Source organism: Dama dama, chromosome 30, assembly GCF_033118175.1.
Source record: "Dama dama isolate Ldn47 chromosome 30, ASM3311817v1, whole genome shotgun sequence".
NCBI lineage: Eukaryota > Metazoa > Chordata > Mammalia > Artiodactyla > Cervidae > Dama > Dama dama.
The window spans coordinates 89,050,162-89,062,204 of NC_083710.1; positions in this window are offsets into that span (position 1 = coordinate 89,050,162).

The window sequence follows — 12,043 nt, forward strand, 5'->3', positions numbered from 1 at the left end:
TTGGTCATGACGGTCTATTTGCTAAGCCTCCCAAGACAACGGGACAGACCCAGAACCCATTGTGCACAACCCCACTGCTTGTTCTTTTTACGTAAAGTCGGCTTGAGAGTATTTTTAAAGATACAGCTGGGATACACAGGGTAAGCCTATATAACATGAAGCACAGAATCGAAGCGTCTTACACGCTGGCGCTTCAGTCTGCACAGACCACACCCGCACAGTCCCTCCCGAGTGCTCACATTTGGAGTGTAACATAAATACAGAATTACCCGGAGGATGGTCCCAGGGCAGGTCTGCAGTCTCAAGCCTCCCTGTGTGCACACTCAGTTTACAATTTAGAAGTTACAGACGTAACATGACGTTGGAAGCCCACTGTATTTCAATAAAAAGTTAACTTTTCTGTAAAAGCGACAGATTTACCCAAGCCCAGGAAGAGCCTTGAAACCAGAGGTAGGTTGTCTGGCGCCTCTGCTCCCGAGGAGGGCTGGCTGTTTAACGTCTTGCCCGCTTTCTCATCTGAAAAACAAACACTGAGGTGTCTCATGTATTTGGGATTCTTGTTGAAAGAGCCAAGCGGTCCACACCTTGTACACTCTGACCCCACCTGACCTTGACAACCCCGCGTCCCTCACCAGCCTTCACAGAAGCACTTCCCAAGAGTGGCTGCACTGTCTGCAGCGTCCTCAGCTGCCTTTGAATTAATGTAAGGGGGTTGTTTCAGAGTTTCCTTCCCCTCAAACTAGGTAAGTCTTTGTTCTTTGGGGGTAATTTAATTACTACTTCTCTATGCTGGGTAGATCTGCTTTGCTTTGCTTTTAAACTCAGGAGCCATTAATAATTCAGGAGAGGGCTTCCCTGGTGGCTCAGTGGTAAGGAATCCGCCTGCCAACGCAGGGGACACAGGTTTGATGCCTGGTCCCAGAAGATCCCCCGTGCCGCCGGACAGCTAAGCCCGTGAGCCACAACTACCGAAGCCCAAGTGCTTGGAGCCTGTGACCCACGACAGGAGAAACCGAAGAAAGAGAAGTCTGCCTACTGCAGCTAGCGAGTAGCCCCCGCTCCCAGGGCTGGGGAGCCCCCGCATGCAGCGGTGATGACCAGTGCAGCCATGAACAAACGCATAGATAAACCTTAAAAAAAAAAAGAATTCAGGATAGCAATCCTACCCTTGAACAACACCCACTTATCCTCCTAATTTTTCACCTTTGTTTACAGATGGGGGTCGAAGGTGACGTGTACACGAAGAGGCCAGGGGGGTGGGGGGAGGGAAGAGACTGACTTCGCTCCCTTTACAGCCAGACTGTCGTCCCGCTGACTCTGCTCCAAGCTGACCCTCAGCTCTTTAACCGTGAGACCGTCCACCGTCTCTGATCAGATCACTGTTTCTCCGTGGGCTCTCAGAGCAAACTTCCAGACACAACATCACTACCTAAGCTCTATTTCTGGAACTCCAAACAGCATTTTAGCTGTAACCCGATAGGATTTCTTGTTTTCCTGGGAGAAAACAATCCAATCAATGCCAAATGCTTTGCTCTAATTTCTACTAGGTCTTATTAGGTTTTACCCCATTTTCCTTAGTGTCTTGGCATCGTGGCCTCTTATTTTAATTTAAGCTTCATTTTGTATTTCTAGGGCTTTCTTTTGTCATCTTTTTAGCTGGGGAAATGGTCTCCATATATTAACTTACAAAATTGTTTTTATTTCAGTGGCAATATATACATACGATTATTTTAAAGTAGACTTTTTTTCTGCCCCCCAAATAGCAAATGTACATGGAAAAATTGAGAAGCCACAAAAATACCTAAAGGATAAAAATCAGGCATAATTGTGCCCATAGGGACAGCCCCTGTTGCTCTTAAGATTTTTTTTAACGTGGACATTTTTTAAGCCTTTACTGAACCTGTTACAATATCGCTTCTGTTTTCTGTTCTGGATTTTTGGCTGTGAGGCATAACGGGATCTCGGCTCCCCGACCAGAGATCGAGCCTGAACCCTTGACATTGAAAGGCGGAGTCTTCACTACTGGACCACCGGGAAGTTCTCCTCCAGAAAACTTTTCTTCCGTTTTAATGTTCTAGCATCTACACACCCAGTCTTCCTCTGACCCTGAATGACCACAGAGCATTGTGTAAGGACATGTCACAGTTCACGTGAGGGATCTTCCTCTCCCCCATCTTAGAAGTCCCGTTGCTTTCAAATGCTTTGTTATTATATGTAAAGAACATTAAAGCCAGTGAAGTCAGCCTTGGGCCCACACTGCCGGCTGAAGCCCATTTGGAAAGCCATGAGTTCAGAGGAGACCCAGACGCTGAGTCTTTGTCAGAGCCGTGTCCCTGGGGACGGCATTCTCTTAGCCCGTGTCCTGAGCAGGCAGGGTGTTGGGGAACCCCTCCGGCCTTTCTGCCTCTGCTTCCCAGGCCAACCAGGCAGCGCCACGAGGCGGGGGCAGGGTGTGGGGCCACATGAGCGCTTCCCCCCCCCCCCACTCTGCCATGGGCCACCCACAGGACACCGCAAAGGCTCGGCCATGCTGGAACCGAGGCTTCCCGGCCAGGACGGTGGAGGCAGCCGCGCTGCGAAGGGAAGCACAGCCGAATGCTACCCAGGCTGGGTTCTCAGGGACCCTGAGCATCTGCATCAGTTATGTCTCTGCTGCCGACCAGGCATCAGAGATAAGACAACTCTCCTCACCGGGCCTCCCTGATGAGGACAGTGTGGCCTGAGCGGTAGAAATAGGGAGCCTGAGGCTCAGAGAAGCTGAGGGTTTTGCCTAAGCTCATACAGCTGGAAGTTTAGGGTTCATGTCTCTTCCAGGCCAGGTTCTTTCTGCTCTTAACACACTCAGTTCAGTTCAGTCGCTCAGTCGTGTCCGACTTGTTGCAACCCCATAAACCGCAGCACACCAGGCCTCCCTGTCCATCACCAACTCTCGGAGTCCACCCAAACTCATGTCCATCGAGTCGGTGATGCCATCCACCCAGCTCATCCTCTGTCATCCCCTTCTCCTCCCGCCTTCAGTCTTTCCCAACATCAGGGTCTTTTCCAATGAGTCAGCTCTTCGCGTCAGGTGGCCAAAGTACTGGAGTTTCAGCTTCAGCATCAGTCCTTCCAATGAACATCCAGGACTGATCTTCAGGATGGACTGGTTGGATCTCCTTGCAGTCCAAGGGACTCTCAAGAGTCTTCTCCAACACCACAGTTCATAAGCATCAATTCTTCGGTGCTCAGCTTTCTTCACCGTCCAACTCTCACATCCATACATGACCACTGGAAAAACCATAGCCTTGACTAAACAGACCTTTGTTGGCAAAGTAATGTCTCTGCTTTTAAATATGCTATCCAGGTTGGTCATAAGTTTCCTTCCAAGGAGTAAGCATCTTTTAATTTCATGGCTGCAATCACCATCTGCAGTGATTTTGGAGCCCCAAAAAATAAGTCTGCCACTGTTTCCACTGTTTCCCCATCTATTTCCCATGAGGTGATGGGACCAGATGCCTACCTGAGAGTAATCGTAAAAGAAACCTAAATTACCACTGGAATGTTATTTTAAAATCTCTATCTGATGAACTATGGCCTATAAAATGCGTTGCTTCCCAGGTGGCGCTAGTGGTAACGAATCTGCCTGCCAGCGCAGGAGACACAAGAGACACAGGGTCAGTCCCTGAATCGGGAAGATCCCCTGGAGAAGGAAATGGCAACCCACTCTAGTATTCTTGCCTGGAGAATCCCGTGGACAGAGGAGCCTGGTGGACAGCAGTCCATGGGTGAGTGAGTGAGTGAGTGAGTAAAATCACTCAGTCATGTCTGACTCTTTGGGACCCCATGGTCTGTCCATGGAATTCTCCAGGCAGGAATACTGGAGTGGGTTGCCACTCATTTCTCCAGGGGATCTTCCCGACCCAGGGATTGAACTTGGGTCTCCTGCACTGCAGGCAGATTCTTTGCCATCTGAGCTACAGTCCATGGGTCCACGAAGAATGAGACACAGCTGAACACGCAAACATAAAATGTGTTAATACTTCCTATTTTAACACTTCATCTAAAAATTAGGTGATAAAAACTTCATAAAAAAAACTCTGTATGAAAGCATCTTGCAGGGCTTCCCTGGGGGTCCAGTGGTGAGACTCAGCCCTTTCTCTTCTGTGACCCAGGCTCAGTCCCCGGTCAGGGCACGACCATCCCACAAGCAAAAAAAATTCTTTGCCAGTTGACATCTACCATGTCGAAGCTGCAGTCTCGGTACGCCTTTTTAAAGCAGCATGCTATTTTTCTCTTCCCAGTGAGTGCTGTTTCCTTTCCAAAAGTCCCCGTGGGCTGTGTGGGAATGGAAGGTTCTTTGTTCCTGGGAAATCATTTGGAATTCTTACTGCAGGACGTACAGTAGAAACATTTTTGGAAGGAAGCATTCGCGTCGTGGGATGCAGAAATCTGACAGGATCACTAGGTGGAGAAAATGTAGTTTGGTTCAGAACTCTCTCAGCTCTTCTCTCCATCCCGCCAACCCTCAGAGGACCAGCGAGGACGCCCCCTTCGTCATTATGGCGCCAGGCCACCAGCGCCCCCTAGGGGCCCGAGACGGGTTCCCCCGGGGAATCAGGAGAGCAAGCCAGGTGACGGCGGTCACTGCGGACGGTCTCCGAGAGCCGGCCTGGTGCTGCCCTCTGCTGTTCAGAGGCGTGAATTGCCACCATGAGACCTGGGAATTGCAACTTAATCCTGTCAACCGGTTTTAGAGAAACAAACCTAGCAGACGTTATATACTTCACTCTTCTATCTGGCCCACAATCCCTGCCTTACTGCAAAAAGCGAATCAGGAGTGTGTGTAATCGGGAGTGTGTTTTTGCTGTGTCAAATGAATTGAATGCTATCTTCAAAAATGATGCTGGAAGAGTCTGTCTCATCTTCAGAATGCTTCTGAGACTGTTTCACCCTGCCGGCAGTAAGAGAAAGTAGGAGACAGCGAAGTGTACTCAGGCTTCATCAGAAAGACGGGGCTCGGTGCCTGCTAGTGGACGTGTGACTCCAAGCAACTTTCTCATTCCAACTTCAATTTTCTAATTTTTAAAATAGAATGAACATATTCACCTTGCCAAACTTTGAGAAGATTCAACAAGTTAATGTTTAAAACAATACCTGATAAACTTTTGAAAATTAGAGTTTATATAAGAGGTTATGGAATGCCTACTAGTAGATTTCACTATTTGAATTTTTCAAGATTACATTAAAAGGAATAGCAAAGAGATTAATTTTGTCATTGAGTCTATTTTAAAAGGAAGCCTACTTCAACACTCAGTTCAGTCGCTCAGTCGTATCCGACTCTTTGCGACCCCATGAATCACAGCACGCCAGGCCTCCCTGTCCATCACCAACTCCCGGAGTTCACTCAAACTCATGCCCATCGAGTCGGTGATGCCATCCAGCCATCTCATCCTCTGTTGTCCCCTTCTCCTCCTGCCCCCAATCCCTCCAAGCATCAGAGTCTTTTCCAATGAGTCAACTCTTCACATGAGATGGCCACAGTGCTGGAGTTTCAGCTTCAGCATCAGTCCTTCCAATGAACACCCAGGACTGATCTCCTTCAGGATGGACTGGTTGGATCTCCTTGCAGTCCAAGGGACTCTCAAGAGTCTTCTCCAACACCACAGTTCAAAAGCATCAATTTTTCGGCACTCAGCTTTCTTCACAGTCTAACTCTCACATCCATACACGACCACTGGAAAAACCATAGCCTTGACCAGACGGACCTTTGTTGGCAAAGTAATGTCTCTGCTTTTTAATATGCTATCTAGGGTAGTCATAACTTTCCTTCCAAGGAGTAAGCATCTTTTAATTTCATGGCTACAGTCACCATCTGCAGTGATTTTGGAGCCCCCCAAAATAAAGTCAGCCACTGTTTCCATTGTTTCCCCATCTATTTCCCATGAGATGGTGGGACCAGATGCCATGATCTTAGTTTTCTGAATGTTGAGCTTTAAGCCAACTTTTTCACTCTCCTCTTTCACTTTCATCAAGAGGCTCTTTAGTTCCTCTTCACTTTCTGCCATAAGGGTGGTGTCATCTGCATATCTGAGGTTATTGATATTTCTCCCAGCAATCTTGATTCCAGCCTGTGCTTCCTCCAGCCCAGCGTTTCTCATGATGTACTCTGCATATAAGTTAAATAAGCAGGGTGACAATATACAGCCTTGACGTACTCCTTTTCCTATTTGGAACCAGTCTGTTGTTCCATGTACAGTTTTAACTGTTGTTTCCTGACCTGCATACAGGCAGGTCAGGTGGTCTGGTATTCCCATCTCCTTCAGAATTTTCCACAGTTTATTGTGATCCACACAGTCGAAGGCTTTGGCATAGTCAATAAAGCAGAAATGGATGTTTTTCTTTAACACTACATGTATGCAAATGTTGTATTATTACTTGTATTAAAATTAAAGATGAAAAGTCGTAAAACTTCTAAATATATAAAATTATTTCAACAGTCATAGTGCTTAGTCACTTAATCATGCCCAACTCTTTGTGACCCCACGGACTGTAGCCTGCCAGGCGCATCTGTCCATGGGATTCTCCAGGCAAGAATACTGGAGTGGGCTGGAACCCAAGAATGCTGGAGTGGGTTGCCATGCCCGTCTCCAGGGGATCTTCCCAACACAGGGCTCACCGTGTCTCCTGCACTGCAGGCGGATACTTCACCATCTAATCAGTGAGCAAGAGTCTGGTCTGCAGAGCTTATTGATCCCACAGCAGGGATGGTTTCCTCTCCGGGCGCTGGTCACTGTCCAGAGCTCTGCTGCCCACCTGAGACACACGAGTCACAAACGACGCCGCGATTATTAGGTGTAATTTCTAGAGCCACGCTGTAAGTGTGGGAAAGTAGTCTGTCAGTTAATGAAGACTGCTGTCTTTCATCTCACTTTCTAAAAGAGAGTGCTCTGGCCTCAGAGCCTGCGGTCCTAAATTTGAGTCCAAGTCTGATCCCCTGGCAAACTCCTCTCAGGTGCTGGACAGGGTCTTTGAGACGGACGTGTCTTAACCCAGCGGACACAGAGGCCAGCAAACCATTCCTCCCGGATGCGGCCGGACCGTCCCCTCCACCCCAGCCCCAGCACGTGTCCTCTGCGCCCTCTTTCCCGGCCATGACTCTCGGCCGTTACATGGACCCTGCTGTTAACTTAGACTTGGCATCTTCCGTGATGACTTAGGAGGCAGAAGACACACATCACACTGAATTTTCATTTTTCTAATTACAAAGTGAACACATGCTTAGTAAAATTTGACCTTACTGAAATATAAGCAGGCCACAATGGCATTGAAAGGGTCCCAAAAGGTACATTGTCTTTGACGATGAACATACAGCATGTCAAAATGTGTGGAATGCAGCTAAAGCAGTGCTGACAGGAAAATTTCAGAAAATAAGAAAAGTTTCAGGGCAATAATATAAGTTCCCAACTCAAGAAATTAGAAAAAGAAGGCCGAAACAAGTCCAAAGCAAGAAAAAAGAAAAAAAATGATAAAGGCAGTGATCAATATTATTTAAAACAGAAAAATATCAAGAAAACTGATGAAACACAAAGTCAGTTCTTCTCCTTAAAAATTAACAAAATTAACAAACCTTTAGAAAACCTGAGAAAGATAAATAGAATACACAAGTCAGCAATATCAGGTATAAAGCAATAAACATCACTGCAGAGCCTGTGGCCACTAAAGGATAAAAGGGAGTTATGTGAACAAGGTACATACATGTGACGACTTAGGAGAAAGGGACCAACCCCTCCAAAACCACACACTGCCAAAAATCAACCAAGATGAAATAGATAACTTGAGTATATATACAGCCTTTTTAAAAAAAAACTGACCTTGCACTAAAAGTTCTGAAAAGGAAATATCCAGATCCAGATGGCTTCACGAGTAAACCTCACCCAACTGCCTCTAGAAAACGGCAGAGAAGGGAAGGCTCTGTGAACCCAGTGTGAGCAAATAACACCCAAAAGACATAGGGAGCACCTACAACTCAGCAGCCAAAAACACACAAGTGATATGGTTTTAAAATGGGCGTAAGGCCTGAAAGGCATTTTTCCAAAAAAGACATACAAGTGGCCAACAGATACAAGGGAAGTGGCTCATTAGTCATCAGAGAAATACACGTCAGAGCCGTGAAGAGACACTGCCCACCTGTCAGGATGGCACCGTAAGAAGGTCAGACACAGCCACAGAAAAGGGGCACGAGCCCTGTGGGCGGGGACGCAGGCCGGTGTCACCACCGTGGAAAACAGTGGAGGGGGCCTCGACATTAAAACAGGGCCACCATGCGACCCAGCAATCCCCCTTCCGGGTGTTTATCTGGAGGAAATGGAATCAGGATCTCAGAGTTGTTGGCTCCATGTTCAATGACGCCTTATCCACAATAACCGAGGCCTGGCAACGACTAAGCCTGCATCAGGGAGTGAGTGGACCAAAGACGCGGAGCTTGTCCCACAGAATGTTGCTCAGCCAAGAGAGAGGGGAGGTCCTGCATCAGCCAAGAGAGAGGGGAGGTCCTGCATCAGCCCAGAGGGGGGAGGTCCTGCATCAGCCCAGAGGGGGGAGGTCCTGCATCAGCCTAGAGGGGGGAGGTCCTGCATCAGCCGAGAGGGGGGAGGTCCTGCCGTTTGCACCAACACGGGTGGGCCCGAGGGCATTGTGCAAAGTGAAAAAAGGCAGGCAGAGAAAGACAAATACCACGCAATCTCACTGATCGTGAAATCTAAAAAAGTCCAGCTCATGGAAACAGAGAGTAGAAGGCTAGTTTCCAGGGACTGGGAGGTGGAGGAAATAGGGAAGGGAGTACTCCTCAAAGGATACAGACTTTCAGTTATAAGAGGCATAAGTTCTGTGAATCTGGTGTTCAGCATGGGAACTGAAGCTATCTATTAAAATTGTGTCGAATATTTGCAACTTGCTAACACTACAGAGGAGAAGAACTGACTCATTGGAAAAGACCCTGATGTTGGGAAATATTGAAGGCAGGAGGAGAAGGGGACAACAGAGGACAAGACGGTTGGGTGGCATCACTGACTTGATGGACATGAGCTTGAGCAAACTCTGTGAGATTGTGAAGGACAGGGAAGCCTGGCGTGCTGCAATCCATGGGGTTGCAAAGACTCGGACACGGCTAAGCGACTGACCTGAACTGAACGCTACAGAGTTTAAATGTTCTTGCCACACACGTGTACACACAAATGGTAACTGTTTAGAGTGGTGGATGTGTTAACTCATCTGATGATGTAATCATTTATATATGTATCAAATCATCCTGTCCTGCCCCCTAAACTTACAGGGTGTTATTGATCATTATGTCTCAATAAAACTGCAAAGAATGAAGGACAGACATAAACAGGCAAAAATGTGTCCTTCACATTTATTTTTATCCTTTAGAATCTTGCTGTCTCAACACAAAGCTACGAGCTCTTTTCTACATATACAAAAAAAATGAGCGAAGATATTTCAAAGGAAGGAAAAAAGCTGTCGTTTATTTTAGGTTAATGAGCATTACCTTGCTCAGGAAATGTCCTTTCTATCCACCTCAAGTTCCTTTTAGCATCTGGTTGAGATGAAGAGAAAATGGCCCTCTGATATTAAATCAATATCAAAGAAAGGGGTGTTTTATATCAGGTTTCCCTTCGCCAGCGTCGTCTTCGTGATAATGCTTAGAAATGGTGCTGCAGTCCCTGCCAACAGCAGACTCGAAAGTGCAATTTTGGCAAAATAAATAAAATGATGGTTAAAAAATGATTTTCTTCTGCAGTGATCTCATAGGTCACCAGATTGTAATCAAGGACACATTTCTTGCAAGGCTTGTAGCACACATGGGAGATGGCTGAAAAGAAAAGCTATTGTCATATATTTAAATGATGCAGGAGATAAAAGACAGGAGGGACCCACATTCACTGTGCACCTACTAAACGCAGGAGTAACTTACCTCCCCAGCAGCCGCAGAGGACGGGCTCGCTGGCGCCATCTGCGGTTTCCAGTCCGGCTGCAGAGCTGCGTGAAGAAGCCTATGACCCCACCAGTGTCTCGGGGTCCTGGCCCAGGGCGGGCGCTCTGTGTGCGGCCCCAGGCCCGCCTCCTCTCCTCCGCAGAGCCTCGCTCTCAGCCGCCGCGGTACCAATGCTCCTTTCTGCTCTCCGACTCCTGCCTGCCTCTGGCCTGCGTACGCCCGCCGTGTAGTGTTCCTAGAGGTTACCCCCCACCTGAGTCCTTGGTGCTGACACCCTGGGGGCCCATCCCCCAGCAGAGGCCCACGCCCCCACCCCAGGACCCTGAGGCCAGTCTCACACCATCTGTTACCGCATCCTGCAGAGTCTGGGCAGGTGGTTGATATTCAACCAGGAAAAGAAGTGCAAAATGCAGCTAAAATGACAGCTTGCGATTTTTTATTCGCATCACTTTTTACTGTGGCCGCTTCCATGGAGCTGGGGATGAGAGTGGCTGCCCGGCCCACCTCACGGGGTCGGGACAAGGAGCTGGTGCAGGCAGCTCACAGCCTTCCCCAGGTGCTCAGACGCTGAATCGCTGAGCAGCGGCTGTCCCTCCCGAGGACAAGGCTCAGGGCAGCCTTCAGGGAGCGGACCCACGAACGGTGCTTCCCCGGGGCTCCTGTTGTCCCCGCCCTGTGGCCAGCACCCCGGTCCCCATCACCTCCTAGCTGCCCAGATGACAGCCTGTGTTCAGGACCATCTCCTTCCTCGGAGTCAGGACCGTGGTCCTCCGGGTCCATGGAGCTGTCATCGCTGTCCTTGCCTCCCGCCGGGGTCCCTGCTCCGTCAGCCACCCCTCGAGGAGCAGAGTGCCCAGGTTCACAGTCTGTCTTCACCGAGAGTTTATGTTCCATGTATACACAACATTGTCATTCCCCCACCCACCAACTCTGGGGCTGTTCCCAGAGCGTTGACCCCCACACGTCTGGACACTGGAGGAGGCCTCAGGAAGGGGTCTCAGGCGCCAGGGTGGTCAGCTGGCCCGCCAGCCGGTGGGGGTCGAGCCTGCCCTCTGCATGGTGCCCTCAGCTCTCGGCGTGTGGTTCATCCATTGGACCGTGAGCTCCTGGAGGGCAGAGGCCACATCATATTAATACCTGCCTCCCATTATCGATGTATTGCCTTTCAATAAGTGTTTGCTATGAATAAATAAGTGACTGCTGATTAAATACAATCCAAAAGGCACTTGGGGAAAGACCATTCATGAGTCATAAATATTTAGAGGGGGGGCCAAGAGGGATGCATCCGTAAGCGCTTCAGGAGGCTGAGAAAAGGCACCTTTGCTCCTGGCTTTGTCCCCGCGAAAGAGCAGAAGTGGGGTCTGGTATTCCTTAGTTTGGGACGTCACCAGTAAGATGAAAGTTGTATTTCTCTGGATCGATAGGCCATCAATGTGCCTTCAGCGCTCACCATTTCCGGGTAGCCTCTCCCTATGAGGTCATCATCGCAGAAGCCCGAGGTCCACCGCCCAGGACTGTGTCCCCACGGTGATGGCACATGGGCTCCTCAGGCTGACCCCAGGTAGGTGAAACCCCGCTTCCCTCCACGGGACTTTGCGTCTCAACCACCAGTCATGTCTAAAATCTTCCAGACCTCCCTAGTGTTAACTATACGATCAGGGGCCCCATGGATTTACTTGCTGTGAAAAATTAATGCCTTCTTTGGAAAGTAGTGTCTTTTCCAAACTAAGTAAGTTTCCCCAGGTTCTGGGATCTGGGTTTAGGATCAGTCTGTTCACTCTTCTGACCTTCCTGGTTTTACAGAAGTCAGCCTTGCGCTCAAAGGCTTCCATGTTCAGACAGGCAACTCTGTCCTTCCAGCTTGCTTTTCCCAAGAGGTGATTGACTGCAGCCGGTCTTCTCTCAGCATGTCTCTTGTTCCCTCTGTGCCTGGGGTGGACTGTCAGCATCTCCCCAGCGTTTCCAGCCTGGGCTTCACGCGCTTTGTCCCAGAGGAGGCCGGAGCTCCCATCTACCTTCAGCAGCTGTTCAATGACCTGCGGCATTTCTCTGTACTCACTGGGCTCGTAA